Below are 17921 nucleotides of genomic sequence, written 5' to 3'. Positions count from 1 at the left end.
TCACTCTGCACCTGGGTTCCCCACAATGGCAGTCTTTCGTTCCGGTGACCAAGGTTTCTTTGTTTTTCTCCCTAGATTGCTTTCACCAGTGGCTAACCGAGAAAAGCATTGTTGAGGACGAGCTAAAAAAATACCACCGTGAATTAGGGCAATAGGTATCTGAAAAAATCATGGATATTGTACGAGGATCAAGGAAAATAATGACCACCCAAAATCATGCACTATACTTTTACTGGAAAAACTTGGCAGTCGTTAAGTAACCTGATTAAAACTGTTTATATTAGAAAGTTTCCAACATGGTTTTAACTGTTTATAAAATATGAATTAATGTTGCTCCAATCTTAATTATAATGGCAGTAAAAAATAATCCATAAAATTTGAATGAATTAAAAAAAAAAAAACCCATCGTATTCAGTTTTAAATTCTTATGATGCAAACCATTGCAAACAATATTGTATTTAATGTTCTAGCAGTGAAATATTGCCAATATGGCAAAAAACAAATGCAAGATATACAAAGATATAGAACTCATGGAATGTAACTTATAACTTTCATTGTTGTTTCTATTGTAGGTATTACTTTTATTTAGTGGAATATTAAATATAGTGGTTACTATTAAGCAGATAGGCTATACATGTGTTCTTTATTTGTGTATATTGTGCGATTATGATTTGATTGAAGTTGAATTGTTATGGTTTAATTTAGGTTATTCGCCGAGTTTGATCATGGTTCTGGTATTGCACGATTTGTTCCAATGTGTGTTGTAGTGGGGATGTCGCTGTAGGCCAATGAGAGGCGTGTGTGAGCCGGTGAAAGCGGCACTGGATGTGCATTGCGGCTTGATACTTGACAGGAGGGTTTCTAAAGGGCTTCATTAGAAATCAGTTGTATTTGCTACTTTCATTCCCATGGTTTGCTTGGCTTGCACATCATTGCCGCTCTTGTGATTAAAGGACCGGTGCAGTGCACATCTCTGCACTTCAAAGCATTTTAAATGGGCGCAGTCAGTGTAAGTGATTGAATACAGCAGCCTTATTGGTCTGTGGGGAGGCGCTGCAGACGGCCTGCCCTGTGTAAAGGGGTCGAATATGAGGGATTATACGGGCTTGTTTAATTGGATCATAATCAGCAGATGACAATGCTTGAAGTGGTTGCTGCACCTGTGTAAGAGGGAGGAATGGTCAGACGGCGCACAGCGTCAGGGACCGCGCAGACAGGCAGGTGCGGGAGCGCAGACGCGCCGGGACGCGGTGACTGAGAGGCGTCTGCAGCAGCGCCGCTCACTGCCTTGTGTGGCTGCTGAGCTAGAGAGCGACTGCATCGCTGCATTACTGCGGGAGTTTGGTGCGAAACTACTGATAGCCTTGAGGAGGCAGCTGGGTGAGAACAATCTGATCCGGGAGTTTGACTGGCGCTGTAGTTAGTCTGCGCTACCGCTGATATGAACTTGTAGCCCCGTCGGCAGTGGACGTGTGTGTCTGGGTTTCTCGCAAACCCCGTTGTGGGCTGGGTTTCTGACTGTAAATTTAGATTGTATTGATGGGGATATGTGGATGTTTGTTTGTTTATTTATGAAGCATAAAGCTATTTAAGTGGGATTAGATTAAACTGCATTTTGTTTAGAGTTTGTGTTGGGGAAAATGTTTATAATGGTGTGATGTATTGGTGTGACTTATTTATTGTGAGGTGAAACGATTGTTCTCTTTTATTATATACATTTCAGGTTTAATAAAAGTAACCACAATAATACTCAATAAGTACAATCCTAACTAGAATGCTAATTGTCTGCATGTGAAAGTATGTTTCAGTACTATACGAGTTGTATGTGTTGTACTGCTATAGTAAGTACTATAGTAAATTGCAAGGTACTACAGTATAATATAGTATACATTATACTACAGTATTTGTTGTAGTACCGTAGTGTGTACTATCATGCATTGCAAGGCTGTACAGTATAATATACAGTATTTTATGTAGTACTAGTAAATACTTTAATGTCACAAGGCACTATAGTAAATACTCTACTATATTACAGTATATCACATGTTGTAACGGAGCACTATCTGTATATCAAGTTACCCCGGTATAATGTAACTTAAAAAGTTTGTATATATAGTTTGTATTAAAACGGTGTATATATAGTATTTGTCGTACTACTATCGGAAGTATAGTACATTGCAACGTATTGGAGTATAATATAGTATACAGTAAGCCATAGTATTTCCAATAGTACTTTAATAAATACTATAGTATAGCCCAAGGTACAACAGTATACTGTTGTATAGAGCACTACCCTAGTAGTCGATTAGTTACGCTGTATGTCACGATTTTATTAAACTGATTTGTGTCACGATCTTAAAAACATTGCACTTGTTTCAGGTATCCGAGTGGTGCAGACTAGGTTATTATGCAGATTATCGCGCGTTGCATGTTGGGTATAAAAGCATTTGCGAGTGTTCGAAAGGTTCTTGATCGTTCTGATGAAGCGCATGCGATTCCTACAGGCGTCCGTAGTGTCATATGAACTTGATGCGCTTGCGTGTTGAGTTCGTAGGTGTTGTTTACGAGTCCCACCCTGGACCCACTCGCTCTGTCCGGAGACGGGACTCTGTGAGCGCGGAGGGCTCGGTATCGCTTCTCGGCCTTTTGGCTAAGATCAAGTGTAGTATCTGTTCTTATCAGTTTAATATCTGATACGTCCCCTATATGGGGACCATATATTAAATTGATTTTTGGCGCAGGGAGATGGGATAGGGGCTTGCTCCGCCCACTCCACGCATCGGCCTGGTATTGCAGTGTCTCCAGGAACGGTGCACCCCCCGGGGAACGAGCTGGTTTAACGACAGACTGACAGCGGGACAGAGGAGAGGGCTGCCCTCGATGTAATTCAGTTTCATTTTTTGAATGTGTAACGTTTGAACACAGGACAATTTTCATGTTTGTTTACAATGTATAATAGATAAATGTGTGTGTGTGTATACACGAGCTGTCGCCATATGTGACACTCCCTTCAGAGTGTGAAAGCTCTGAGAAATGAAGGCTCAGAAATGGGCTGGACCAGAACGGCAGGGGAGGACACTGCTGTAAATCAAACCTCAGTGAGACTACATTACAGCCATGCATACTGTGCACTTCACAACGACCATTACAGTTGTTCTCAAATGATTGGACTCATTTCTCCAATCTAACGTTTATGCTCTCACAACCATTAACACAGCCATTGAAAAACGCTCATTTAGCAACACGGCCAAATTACATAACGAAATGAAGTGCTGCTTTCTTTTCAGAGAACACTTTATAAACGGGTATTTTCATCAAAACTACAGAAATGTCATCTATTGATTTAGATCTATCCATACAGGAATACTAATGGTAAAACACATTTATCTGAAAGTTCCACAATCCTAAACTGATTAAGCTTTTTTCCATAATGTGTGGAAGTGTTTTTGTTTACTGTAAGTGAAATGGCTTCTCCTCACAATTTTGGAAATGCAATATGTAATTTCAGTCTCTTATGTGGTAGGTTTGTCAATTTTGATCTGAAAATTGTACAGGTTTGTGTGTGAAGACCACAAATTCCAATTTACTGTTGTAACCAAGGCTGGATGAATACATTAATTTCTTGTCTGTCAGACCAGAGTTTAATTGTTTTTAAAGATTTAGTTGTTTTTAAAACACTAATTGTTTAGGGTTTTTTTGGTTTAGTTTTGTTCTAATTTTTTTTGTCAAATACATTGTCTGTTTTGGATTTAATTTTAAATGCATTGGACCTTTTTAATTGTTTTTTTATTTTGTCCAGTGCATTTTCAGTTATTATCAATGTATTTGACTTGTTTATTGAAAGGTAAGTTTTTTTTTTTGTTCTTGTTAAATCACAAAGATTTTAAAAATGTTAAGTGATTTTAAGAATTGATTTTAAAAAGTTTTTAATCATAAGTATTAAAAATTTGAATTGTTTTTATTTGTAATGTAAAATACTTTTAAACAATAAAACAGTATTTCTTTTGATCCCATTAATAAGTGTCACATAGTACAAGAATGCAGATTACCGTTACAAGACTGACGTGCGTTGCTGCAAAAATATTTTGTGACTGTAGTATTGCAGCCCCCCGCTCATCAGAGACCAACTTGTGCCCCCTTAGTCATTTCTGATCTCTTGCTGTATTGTATGGCCCCAAGATGGCATTGTTGGCCACTACCCCATTCGAGATTGCAGCACAGATGGTAATGTTGCCTCCACGTTGACAAGGGACGTTGACCGTGGCATGCTGACCAATCCATGGTTGAAGACCTGGTCAATTAGTTGCTCTCGACTCATTTGATATCCTTCTTCTGTGCCCTCTTCCTTCCCCACCTACACTAGCTCCTCTCATTCTTGCACCTCGTCTTCCAACTTTCTCCGGGCTCTTCCATTGTTTTGTTCAGGCTCTAGGGATTTCATGGAGGGACTTATTTTATACATCGCAAAGTGTTGATTTGCTGTGTGAACAATTGAGCAAATTGCACTTCCTGTTTTGTGTGCTGTACTAACCAATTTGATGGCAATTGAGCACATGCCATGTGAGTTTGACAAGATGGCAAATTTGAACTGAAAGTTGAACTTCATGTAGAGTTTTGTTTGTGTTTGGGGGGGGAAATGCTATGTGCATCTTTTGTAATTTGTGTGAAAACCCAGCATAAAGTTACTGTTAGCTCTGCTTACTATGTCAAGGGATCAGATGGCTGTGTTAATTGTTTTGAGAGCATAGACCTTAGTTTGGAGAAATCTCTTATCAATTGAGAGTGTAACATACACGCACGTACTACAAGAAACACACAGTCCATAATGGACTATTGCAGCTAGCCGAGGATAATGTACTGAGCAGTCTGAAGCTGCTGCTGTTTAATATCTACAGGTTCACTCTTGTTTATCCACCACTCGTTAACCTGCCAAATTCACTATTCTACCAAACCTCCCCAAGAACAAATTCTTTCCCATTAGAAAATGAATCATTATTTAATCCCGTTTGCAAAAGGTCCCTGCAGTGCTGTGCTGATGAACACTGAACTCTCTCTTGTCAAATCTGCTCTTTAAGAAACTCCTTTGCCAGATTCTGAGCAGACGGGCCGGTACCACAGGTGGAGTGTGAAGCGTTGACGATGAATTTATACCAAAGACAAGCATATGCCTGATCTCTGATGCATACATTTAATCTGAAACGATGGCATCTGACACTCCAGTGCTGGGGGGGAGTTGTGATTGTAGCTGTATTGGGGCAGATGTCATCCTGGGAATGGTGCTGTGGAAATGGTGTTCAGAGCTAAACTGGACTTGCCTTTTACATGGGCATTCTCCTGGGAGGAACCGCCCCATAGAGCCTCTGGGTTGGGGTTTCTGTTTGAAGGATGGGGTGTGTTTCTGCTCCATGTCCAGTTTGAAAGGATGATCTGGGTGTCGGCCAATTACTCTTGTGGATGGCAGATTTGTCTCATTGCAACTGAAGTCCCCAAAGTGCTGATCAGACTGTGGAGACATGGTTGGGGGCAGAGATGACTGGTTTTGGCTTTTATTTTTAGGGTCTATGGAAGTGCTTGTAACTAATGTAGCCCTGTTGATGTTCTCAGGTCCAGCACTGCCCGGTCTGCTGCTGTAGCTGCCCCGTGCATGAGGTGGGTTTCTTCAGATGCATTCAACACTTAATGGGGGTAGGCTGGTTGGTGCCATCTTGTACAGTTGATGGCAGTATTTCTGGGGGGAGGTGGGGGGTGCACAGTCCAGTGATGAAGCTATCTAGCTCATTGTGAATTGCTGTGAAAAGGCTTGAACTTTTGAGACTAAATACCAGTGAGGGGGTGCTTTAGTCCAACCCCACCCTATACAGCAGCAGGGTAAGGGTACCTCTCCCTCTCTTGCCTAGTGCTCTGGTGGACTGGCATGGTACTGCAGGAGGGCGGCTTTGTGATGGTAAACTCACCAGCTAGTCCCTGAGAGAGTGCATGGGTCTTGTGTGGGGGTGGATTGTATTGTGGTCTGTGGGGCAGGTAATCGTGCTGGAGCCTGAAATTGTTAGTCTCTCTGTAGAGACTGGGCAGTGGGTGGGGGGGCTCTGCACACATGATGATTTTCTATTGGAATCTCGTTCGTCTTAGAACTCGTGCTGAGCGAGAAAATAACTGACAGTGCAGAGCCCAGGGTCATTATGTGTTTATACTGGGATATCTGGTTTGCCACTTGGATAAAATAATCCTGCCAGAGGGGACACGGTGGCCTGGAGAGTTCACTCTGAATTTTAACTTGATATTCTCTTCCCCTCTTCTCGGGTAGGCTGAGCCCAATGCTGACTGTCCTGGAGCTGCTGTGGCCCCAATAGCACGTACTATCTTAGACGCTTCCTAACCCTCACCTGCAGCATCCTCTGAGGCGGTGGGGGGAGGGTGCTGGGGTGGAGCAGCCCAAGTCTGGGTGGGTCTGTGTGTCCTGGGAGTGAGGATCCTTCTTTTTTTCTTACCGCCCCAGTCTGATCTACTCATGACTGGCACTTTCTGACCATTGGCGATTCTAGACCATCTCAGCCCCCCTGAAAATGTTAAGTGATTATTTACTGAAATCCATTTAAGCCCCTTGTATTTTGTGATTTCTCCTCCAAAGCGTGAGGGCGTGATTGACTGACAGCAGCGGTGGGTGTAAACAATTGGCAAACTCTCCTATCATCCACTCAGCAGCATCGTGGTTGCTGATCGTTTTGCGATTGGTTGAACCACACAGAGGGGAATTGCGTGCAGTGCAGACAGATGGCTTGGGGACTGTGAATGTGAAAGTCGCACAGGTGAGCTGTGATCTAGATGGGTATTCTCTAATGTTCGAGAATACATTTGCATGTGTTATTGTGAATAGAGAGGCTCGGGTGGGGAAATATTAATCTTACGATTTAAATAACGTTAATGTAACCTCCGTTCACAAGCTGGGAATGCAATTATCTACAAAGACTAGGTGAGCTCTTCAGTCAAAAAGTATTCACATATCGATTGATGCATAAATAATTATCAGCACTAGAACTTTTGGTGTGTGGTTGTTATTATACACAGATCAGCCATCAAATGCGGTGCGAGGACAGATGAGGAAAGCCTTAAGGTGGAGTTCAGCATGAAATAAAATGCTTAAGGCGCAACAGTCTAGCAAAACTCGCTGCATTGCGATAAATCACAGGGGGAAAGTTTGTATTTGTTTTTAATTGACTACATGCTGCTTGCCAGGTGGCAACAATTAATATTTGCAACTCACCCTGCCTTCAAAATACTCGCCAGGGGCGATCAGGTGACCTTAATTTCCAGTCCTGTTCCTCGTTCCATGTCTAAGGTAGTGAGTAATATAGTTCATATGGCTAAAAAGGACCAAGTGTGAAAACAGTATATTTTGTTAAATCCATTTAATTCCTTATTGAAATTATATGAAATTAGCATACATAAACCATAAATTATAATAGTGCAAAATGCAAAGCATATAATTTTATATTGTTAATGACCAAAATACCATTATTACTTATTATATACATAGCTATTAATTTGTATTAACTGGTGGTCTGTGTTCCCAAAGAACAATCGTGTGAATGGTAAGTGGACTGAGACCACATCACATATGAAGTGGACCAGAAATAGATCCGAGTCCTCTTTCAAGGCTAGGCTCACAAGTAACTATCCAAGTTATTCAGTAGATTGGAATGCATCAAGGGGTGTTGAAACAAGCTAGTATCATTCCAGTTATGATACAACTGTACTTGTATTATAGGGATGCTATCTTTACAACTCGTTGTTGGAGGTAAAATACTGTTTATTGGGTTAAGTATTTCACATTTTACAAAATTAAAAACAATTCCAATTTTAATACTTATGATTAAAATAGTTTAAAATATCAGTTCTTAAAATCACTTAAAATTTTTTAAAATCTTGTGATTTTTTTAACAAAACTAAAACAATTAACTTTAAAATAAACGTGCTCAAATCAAATAAACAAAACGTGATAAAAGCAAAAACTGCACACCAACAAAGGAGTCAAATACATTGAAAATAACAGAAAATGCATTAGACAAAATAAAGAAACAATTAAAAGGAAAAAATAAAAAACAAACAAAAAGAGTCTAATGCATTTTAAATTAAACCAAAAAACGGTCAATGTATTTGACAACAAAATATAACAAAACTATACCTAAAGAGCCCTAAACAATGTGATTTAAAAACAACTAAATCTTTAAAAACAATTAAGATTCATTATTTAAAATCTTCTTTTAAAAACAATCATTCATAAAATCTTTAAAAGATCTTGGACTCGGGCTCCAGCAGGGGGAACTAACCGTCCCCGGAGGTGGGTCCCATCACGGGATCCTGAGCTCCCCCAGATCTTGTATGCGCCAGTTCTTAAAGGCTTCCTCCTTGCCCCTCTGATGGACCTCCAGATTGACGTAGTCTTTCACAAACACCATGCCCCTCCGCGCGATGACGATCGGGTCTAGCTCCTGCTTATTGAACAAACAGATGTTCCGTCCCTCCCACAGTGCCTGCTTCACTGCGCAGACGACACGCCACCAGCACCTCAAGGTAGATGTAGAGATTCCCTTGGCTGGACCGTATAGGATCTGCTGGGCGGTCGCCCGCGCAGGAACGGCGAACCTGTGGAGGAACGGAGAAAACAGGAGCCAGACCCTGTGGGCGGAGGGGCACTCACTAAAGATGTGAGCCTCCGTCTCCTTCCCCAAGCAACCCTTATAGGGGCAGGTGTCATAAGGAGCTATGCCCCTTCTGTGCATAAACACTCGGGTGGGGAGACACCGACTCACAGCCATCCAGGAGACATCTTTCTGCGTGTTCGTGAGGCAAACGTGCGTAGCGTTAGCCCAGATAAACCGGCAGGTTTCGGGAGGGAAATCTTCTATCCGGCTGGTCTCCTGGGCAGATCTCATCTGACTACAGATGGTCTTATAATCCCAGGAGGCCAGCACGACTTTATGGAGGCCTACTTCGAGCGCAAAGGCTCGGAGCGCCCTGTAGAACGGCGGGGGATCCCACGAGTGCGGCCTGGTGTTGTCCATGGCGCAGAGGCCGAATGGTCTCAGGCTGCTGGCAAAATAAAAGCGGTTCATGAAACTCACTTTCTTGCCAGCAGCCTGGATGTTCTTGACCACATAGGCCAGCCCCTGCGCCTTTATCAGCCGCACAACGTCCGGGACCCCCCTGCCTCCATCCAGGGTACCCTTCACCATCTGCACTCTTTTCAGCCTCTCCATTTTGCTCCCCCAGACAAACCGAAATATAATTCGGGTCACTAGTTTTGCGATACCCTTGTCTGGGGGGAAGATCATTCCTACGTAGAGGAGTATCGGGAAGAGGATGGCCTTTACGACCAGCACCTTACCAGCCATCGTCAAGGTCCTTGTGCTCCAGCCGTGGATCTTCCTTTGGACCTTTGCTATGGCCTCCTCCCAGCTCCGGGTGCCCGTGTTGGTCCCGTCGATCGTGATCCCCAGAACCTTGATAAACGGCTTCACAGGGAACACGGTCGGCGGGCCCCGGCCGACAGGCCATGTCCTGGAGAGGTAGACCTCGCTCTTGGCCTTATTCACAGCGGCCCCCGTCGCCCTGCAGAAGCCGTCCAGCAGTTCCTCGACCCTGGCCACGGACGGAGCGTCCGTGCAGACCACGGCCACGTCGTCCATATAGGCCAGGGCCTTCAGTTGCTCTCCGCCGGAACCCGGGAGATGGAAACCTGTCACCCGGACGTCCCGGCGGATCGCCTGCATGAACGGCTCCAAGCAGAGGACGTACAGCAGGGCCGACAGGGGACAACCCTGCCGGACCCCCGACCTGACCGGAAATGGTTCGGTCAGGTGGCGGTTCACAAGGACCCTGCTGCTTAGGCCGCTGTAGATGATCTTGACCCACTTCCTCAGGCCAAGAGCGAGACCCATCCTCTCCATAACAAGCTGCAGGTATTCGTGGCCCACTCTGTCGAAGGCTTTCTCCTGGTCCAAGCTGATTAGGACCAGGGGAAGCCCTCTCTCGTTCGAGTAGGCCACGACATCCCTGAGCAGCATGGCGTTGTCGGCCGCCGATCTCCCCCGGGCACCACAGACCTGGTCGGGACCCACGACTTGAGGGAGTGGCCGCTGCAGCCGGAGCGTCAGTGCTTTGGCCAGTATCTTGTAGTCGGTGCACAGGAGGCTGACTGGCCGCCAGTTCCTCAGATCTTTCGTGTCTCCCTTCTTGTGAAGAAGGGAGAGGATACTCTTCTTCATCGAAGGGGCCAATCTGCCCTCTCTGTACATCGACCCCAGGACCCGGCCCAGATCTTCCTTAAGCACCTCCCAAAAGATCTTATAGAACTCAGCAGGGATCCCATCGGGACCCGGTGTCCTTCCAGAGTTAAGACTCTTTATCACCTGGGAGAGTTCAGTGGTGGTGATCTCTGGATCCTCCTCCTCCTCCTCGTCCCCCTCATTGCGGGACTCCAACAGGGACAGAAAGTGATGGATCAGATTTTGATCCACCACCTTCTGGTCGTACAACTCCCTGTAGAAATCCCGCACCACTGTCTCAACAGCCTCTCTGCCCTCCACCTCTTGCCCCGAGGAGTCGATCATGGAGGACATTGCAGGCCGCCTCTCCTTCGTTTTCTTGAAGAAGAAGCGGCTGCATTTCTCATCGTCCTCCATGATGCGGACCCTGGAAAGGACCTTGATCTTTTCTTGCTCCTCCCGATAGAGGGCGGAGAGACTCAGTTTGACCCGGGCCACCTCCTCAGCTAGGTCGAAGCCTCTGAGCTGTAAAAGACTCAGGCGCTGGAGGCGGGCGTTTAGATGGGAATATCTCGCCCGCCTCTCGCGAGCTTTCCGTTTCCCCAGCTGAATGAAGTAGCCCTTGGTTCTTTTCTTCATCATCTCCCACCACTCTATGGGAGAATCAAAAAGGTCCTTCAGGGTCCTCCACTCCTCGAGGCGTCTGCTAAAGGTCTTAATCACACGAGGGTCATCGAGCAGAGAGGTGTTGAGCTTCCAGACCCCAGGCCCCGACTCCCGTGTGCTCGGAATGAGCACCTCTGTCGTCAGGAGCCTGTGGTCTGAAAAGAAGACCGCCTCCGAAGACATGGCGGTCCTCTCCAGTGGCTTACTGAGGAGGACGAGATCTATCCTGGAGAAGGAGGAGCCAGAAGAACTCACCCAGGTGAACAAGGGGACCAGGTCCCGACCTGCGTCGCAGAGTTCAAAGTCCTCCACGAACGCAGCGAGGTCCCTGCTGGATCTATCGTTGCGGGGCTTACTCCGGTCTACATCCCTCAGAGCACAGTTGAAATCACCTGAAATGATAACTGGCAAGGTGCCGATCAGGAGCGGGCGTAGCTGAGGGAGAAAGAGGACTCTCTCTCTCTGGCTGGTGGGGGCATAGACATTGACCAGCCTCAATACAGCCCCCTTGTATTTAAAATCGAGGCTGGCCAGTCTGCCCGCCTCTATAACCTTGAATGTTTTAACTATTAAGAAGGGGTTTTTCAGGAGTACGGCAATCCCGTCCGCTCGGGACACATTGGACCCCGACCAGAAGGATTCTCCTAGGGTCCAAGTGTCCCGGAGATCTTTGTATTCTTTTTGGAACGGGATGCCGCACTCCTGCAAACAGATAATATCCGCCTTCATTCCAGCCAGAGAGTTTAAAACATCGGTCCTCTTTTTCACCTCAGCAATGCTCCTCACATTAATTGAAATAATAGTTAATGCCATAATGGCTGTGAGGGCAATTACCCGCTCCGTAACAATCATGTAAAGAAACCTTTCTCTTCCCCACTCCTCTCTTCTCCCTCACCTAGCTTAGCGCTAGCACCCATCATTTCAATCATTTGCCTCACCGCTTGATCCTCTAGGAAGACTATGGGGGGGGCTCGGCTCCCGCCACCCGGTAAGGCGGGCAAAACTCCACTGGGCTCAGGGCCCGTGGTGCTGGAGGTTCTCCCTGGTTCCTTTGAGGCCGAGGCCCGACGAACAGATGGCAGGGCAGAGGCTTTATGTACAACTGGGGAGAAAACTGTATAGACCCCGCTAGTCGTTCTTTTAACTAATGGTGGGGGAGGGGGTGGTCTCTCCCTTCCCGGCTGTCTGCCGCCGCAGGCCTCCTCCCCCAGCGCCAGTGACCTTGCCATCACGTCCCTGATGTCTTTCTGGGAAAGGACACTGGCGCCGACTCTCGTCTCCTGAGGACCTGCGGCTCTCCCACTACTGCCGGGAGGGCATACCTGACCCCTCCCCTGGGAGAGTCTCAGTTGTGGGGCAGGAGGAATGTTATTTCTAGGGGGCCTCTCATCTACCAGGCTGCCCACTCGGGGCAGTGGAGAAGGCCCACCGCTCTCCTCTCCGGAGTCAGAGTGGGGCGTATAAAAATTAGAGGGAGGGGACTCTGGAGCGGGGGAGGAGCCGGCAGGGGGGGGAGAATCTGCAGAATGAATCCTCTTTTTCATCATGCCCCCCCTACCCATGCTCCTCTTCTCAGCCCTCCTTCTCTTCCCCGCTACCACTGTCCACTCTCCCTCTGCCTCCACTTCTGACCCAGAGTCAGAGAGGGAGCCTATGAGGCTCCTGAGGATTGTTTCCTCTCTACCCCCATCTTGGGGTATCACCTTTGGAGGAGCCTCCGCTTGGTTTTCTCTCTCTCCACCACCCCCGAGGGCCCGCGCCCTATTTGCATAGGAGGAGGGACAATTTCTAAAGAGGTGCCCTCCCCCACCGCACAGGTTGCAGGCCCTCTCCTGCTTGCAGGCCCTGGTCTGATGTTCCCCGCCGCAGACCTTGCACTTAACAACGGTACAGGCTGCGGCTAAATGACCCAGGGCCCCGCAGTTCCTACATAATTTGGGCATGCCATGATAAAAGACAAGCCCCCTATTTGCTCCTAAAACCACGGTGCTTGGTAGATGGCGTACTCCGCCGATGGCGGCCACTTCCACCTGCAGGCGCACCTGCCACCGCCTAGCACCGGTCCAGACCCCATCCTCATCATTAACTCTCCTACTTTCAGACAGGATCTCACAGTGTCTCCTCAGCCATACTTCTACGTCGTACTCTGCCACTGCTTCGTTGTAAAACTGAATAGTTACAATTTTGATCTCTCTATCTGTCAGGGCGTCGACCACAAAGTCATTCAGGGGCATGCTGTCTTTTTTCTCCCTATACAGGTTCCAAAAACTCTCCAGCACTTGAGGGTTCTTAAAGCTCACCTCGAACACGTCCCTAGGTCCAGGCAGTTTTACCACACAGTTCAGCTCAGAAGGGGCAAAGCCCAGGCCCCTCTGCAGCACGGACCTGCTGAACTCCAGCCGGGTGAGGTGCAAAAATCGTTGCACCCTTTTACAAAGAAACTTTATACCCTTGGTAAGTGTATTGCTCTATTGAGAAAAGGTAGTATCATTCCAGTCATGGGTCCCTGAAGAAACCCTCTTAAATTGATGAAAACGGCAGCGCAGGAGTTGTTGCAAATGGAAAAGAAGTCTTTTAATCAGGCCGGCCCGGAAGAACAGAGCGAACACGAGGCAGTCTCGGGTTCAAACGGCTTTTCTTACAGGTATCTTCCGGGTTTGCATTTTTAAACCGTTCTAAACAAAAGGTGCATAATGTCCAATCAGCAGAGGGCAGTGTCTCGGATGTGCATGTGGATTGGCTCAGCCCTTGCTTCCTTACTTCCTCTTCCTCCTTTGGAGGGTGGAGTTTCCAAGCATCGGGGCCAAGCATCATCATGTCACCGCTTCCTCCGCATACCATACTGGGATATGCAAAGGACTGTGAGAGAGTGGTTCAATGCGTTTTGCACGTGGAACCAGAAAAGTGGGTGTGCAGGGGGAGAGAGAGAGAGAGAGAGAGAGAACTATACAACATTTAAATATTCCATTCAAATAAATGTGTGTGTGACATATATTCCACTTGAATATTTATGCAGAGCTGATATGTCATTTATTGTATTTAAATTTGACCTCAGGTCTTTCAGTCCCCTTCACATTTAAAATATTTATTTTCTAGTAAATGGTCTGTTTGCTTGGGATTGTTTGTACAAAGCGAGGGAGGAGGAGGAGGGAGTGGCCACTGGTGAAGTGGGAGAGAGAGAGGGGGATGGAGAGGCCACAGATGGGGAGAGCGAGAGCAAGCACCAGGTGAGAAAGTTAGCAGGTAATCCAGACAAGTGATATGAAAAAATTGTGGTGTTTTTGTGTTGGGGAATGTTACATCTCACATTCTCATTGGGGGCTGAGCCCTGCTGAGGGTCAAATCCTAGAATTGCCCCCCTCTCTGACCCTCTGCCTCACAGACCCTGTGGGTGTGGGGGGTGGTAGGAGGTGGGCTGTTTCTGGGGGACTGATCAGAGACCTGCTATTCTGTTCTGTTCCCTTTGCCCTGGCAGGACCCTGCAGCTGCTCTCACCTGGACCCTCTGGCTGAGCTGGTGAGGATGTGGCTGAAACTGTTCGTTTGGAGTGGTTAGTCCTGGTCTTACTCTGGCTTATTTTGTATAAATGCTCTTCCAAATAGTCTTGTGGAGGGATGATCCTGTTTTACCGCCCCAGTCTGATGTCCATGACTGTTAGGTACTCTGACCACAGTCTCTCTGTGTTAATGTTTCTCCCCCACTGTCTTCCCGAAGTCAGTGATCAGTCTGGTGACTGACTGGTACTACTCTAACCCCACAGACGCCAAGCCGCTCCAGTGTTGCCAAAGCTTACATTTTTCTTTTTACAGATGCCACCCCAGGAAGGGGACGGAACATTGTAATTTTAAGTAAAACCAAAATGTCCAAATCCACTTTAGACATGGTTGTGATGACTTCCTCCTTCGCCGCAGGTCTGTCATCGCTGCCAGTTGACGCTTGGGCCCCGGGGAATGCGTCCTCTTCAGCCCACAGCTCAACTCACAGATGAGGTCCTGACTTCTGGTGCTCCGGTTTGCTTGTTACAGCCCACTCTCGTCTCGGTCCCCGTGATGAAACCCGCACAAGTCTTAAGCCCAGGACACACCAGCGCGCTTAGCTTCACCTCCCTATGTGCCTGTAACACAAAATACCACTGTAGTTGCCTCTGAATCCCTCTAATGACCCTCCTTTCTCAGTCCCTCTTCCTTCTCCCTGTCTCTAAAACGAAAGCCGATGCCGATGAGCCTTGAGACCCTGCCCGGCCAGCCGGATAACTGCTGTGACCTCTGCGTGTGTTCCTGTCCATTCCTCCGGACGTCTCTTTGCACATATGCACTCGTGGAGGATGTGGCCATCTCGATCACCAACTGTGTTGGGAAAGTCTTTGATTTGTGAATCGGTACATTCCTTGCGGTCCACAGAGCCTCCCTGAGGCAGTTGAGGACAATCCAGAGCCACGCATAGTCTTGACTCGGGTAGCGGAAGTGGCTCGCCCCGTACAGCACCAGTCGTGCGTCCAGCACTCCACCTAGCAGGAACGGCTGCGTGATTGGTGCTGTCCAGTAAGCCCTGGCAGCAGCGCACTCCCAGAGCAGATGGATTTGGATGCTTTACAGCCCTGAAAAGGGCATCTAGGGGTCTTGTACAAATTCCGGGAGTGCATTACGGTTCTGACCGGCAGGATCCCATGGGCCACGAATTAGCTGAGGTCTGTTCAGCAGGGCAGGATGGGTCGCGTTTCTCCACACCGCCCGGGTATCTCCTACCGTAAGCCCTCTTATTGGACACAATTGCACTCTCCCCTGCACAAAAATAAAACCTTTCCTATGGTCAGTTAAAATGTCCACAGTGCAGGACTCCATCTCTTGTTCCTTTTAAAAAAAGCTTTACAATCAGATAAAAGCATAGAAGGTCAAAGGACAACGGGACAGAGACGAGCTTCAAGTGCTGAAGATTAAACCCTGGAATGTACCGTGCCAAAAAAAAAAAAAACTCTTTTGACACCGAAGAGATGCACAGACGCATACTTTATCATTTAAAAACATGTACAAATCTGGTAGGCACTTCCTCCCCCCTGTTAAAATACCCTCTACACACCAACTCCTTTTGTAATCTCTCCCACTTTGACCCCCACAGAAAATGAAAGACCTGACAGTTTAAAGCAATTAAAACCGACCTGGGAGGCAGACAAACTGGGGAAATGTGTAATAAAATGGGTAAAATCATGGCTTTAACAAACCTTCCCCTCCATTGTCAATCATCGTAATCCCCCAAAAATCCACCTTTCTCTTCACCTTGTTCACCACCACCCCCTCCCAGGTCTGAGCACCCCTCCCTTGTGCATCAAACTGAACCCCCGAGGATTGTCATCGCGTCAGTCTGGACGGTCATAGTCAACCCTGCGGTCTCTGTGCTTGTCCACATCCCAAACAACATCAGGTCAGGCTTGTCCTTGTTCAGCTTGGCCCCCGAGGCCAGGCTGGACCTGACGGTTGCTTGATAAAAGGTCAGTACATAAAACATTCACGTCGTCCATATGTAAAACACATTTCACATCCTGTCCTCCACTCCCCGGAATACCCAACCCACTGATCACTGTGTCCCTTCTCAAACTCTGTGGCAGGGGCTCGATGCTGCCGATAAACGGGAGAGAGGATAACGGGCAGCCTTGACGGACACCGCAGTTGACTGGCACTGCTTTGGACAGAAACCCGTTAATGATTTATCCTGCTGTCAATATCCCGGTAGAGCATTCCCACCCAGGCTAGGAACCTGTTAGGAAAGCCCATCTTTCACAGTACAGCTAACATGTACTGGTGCGAGACCCGATCGTAAGCCTTTTCAAAATCTAAATTTAACACTAATTCCTCTGTCTCTCGCAAAACAGATGGCATCTCTGACCAGCAACGGGCTGTCAGTGATCCTCCGCCCCGGCACTCCACAGGTTTGATCCGGTTGCATCACATCCTCTAAAACTGTCCTCATCCTCCAGGTTAATAGTTTGGTAAAAAGTTGTATACAAAAGCTTGACAATGACTATCCGGCAACCTGTCAAAAACCTCAAATTCCTTAAGTCAGCAAGTCCGAAGCTAAAACATCCCATCGGAAGGCTGTCTACTCCTGGAGCCTTGCCAGTGTTGAAGGTGCGGAGGCTGTCAGTCAGTTAGTCCAAGGTCAAATCAGCAGTTAAAAAACGACGCGTCCCCTACACTCGATTCTAAAAACCCTAAAACATCAGTCATGCTGGCTACTAAAACGTCCTTGGTCCCGATAAAACTCCTCTGCGACCCCCAACATCTCTGGAGTGGTAGAGGCCACAGATCTGTCCTTTCCGTCAGACCAGTCATTAGTCCCCTGCTACTTAAAATCTTCTTTAAAAAATAAAATACCTTGAGCACTTCTCCCCCTCCTCTACCTCCCCCACCCTACTCCTAAAAATATCCCCCCCAACTATGTGCTTCAAAGAACGTGCTCAACTCCTCTCTCACCTCTCTAATCTTGGCCATAAAATCAAACCCTTCCTCCCGCAACAATACCTATTCAGGCGCCTCTGAAGCCCCCTAGCCATCCTCCTCGAAATCGTAAAAGGTCTGCCATTCCCTATATCTGTCCCTATACTGCTCCACTGAAATCTTGTCAAATCTTGGGGCCTGTGGCCAATCCCCCTTGTGCCATACGAAACCGGCCTCCTGTGGTTAATAAACTTAAAACAGTCCACGAGTTTAAAATCCTTACAAAATTCTGCCTAGCAGAAACCACTGCATGATTGGCGTGGTTTCTCTCCAGAAAGCCCTGGCAGTGGCGCACTCCCAGAGCAGATGGAGGATGGATTCGTCTGCCCCACAGCCCTGAAAAGGACATCTAGGGGTCTTGCACAGCTTCCAGGAGTGCATCACGGCTCTGACCGGCAGGATCCCATGGACAAAAAGAGACAATTTCCTGTGGTCAGTTAAAATGTCCACAGTGCATGACTCCATATCACCTTTTTTTAATAAAATTCTTTAGGATCAA

The 17921-nt window shown here is 47.1% G+C and overlaps 3 non-coding genes across 3 annotated transcripts; all 3 read left to right on the top strand.

Moving 5' to 3' along the window:
• Nucleotides 1-2630: 2630 nt before the first annotated feature.
• On the top strand, nucleotides 2631-2821 carry LOC136765227 (U2 spliceosomal RNA). The gene has a single exon (XR_010821426.1). It is a non-coding gene; the product is annotated as a U2 spliceosomal RNA (small nuclear RNA).
• Nucleotides 2822-5751: 2930 nt separating this feature from the next.
• Nucleotides 5752-5817, top strand: LOC136765498 (small nucleolar RNA SNORD29). Its single transcript, XR_010821687.1, has one exon. It is a non-coding gene; the product is annotated as a small nucleolar RNA SNORD29 (small nucleolar RNA).
• An 8718-nt stretch (nucleotides 5818-14535) lies between these two features.
• LOC136765508 (small nucleolar RNA SNORD31) lies at nucleotides 14536-14604 on the top strand. The gene has a single exon (XR_010821697.1). It is a non-coding gene; the product is annotated as a small nucleolar RNA SNORD31 (small nucleolar RNA).
• The last annotated feature ends 3317 nt before the right edge of the window (nucleotides 14605-17921 follow it).

Source organism: Amia ocellicauda, chromosome 12, assembly GCF_036373705.1.
Source record: "Amia ocellicauda isolate fAmiCal2 chromosome 12, fAmiCal2.hap1, whole genome shotgun sequence".
Taxonomy (NCBI): Eukaryota; Metazoa; Chordata; class Actinopteri; order Amiiformes; family Amiidae; genus Amia; species Amia ocellicauda.
Note: the sequence above shows the minus strand (reverse complement) of the source record. Positions and strands in the feature narration are given on the sequence as shown.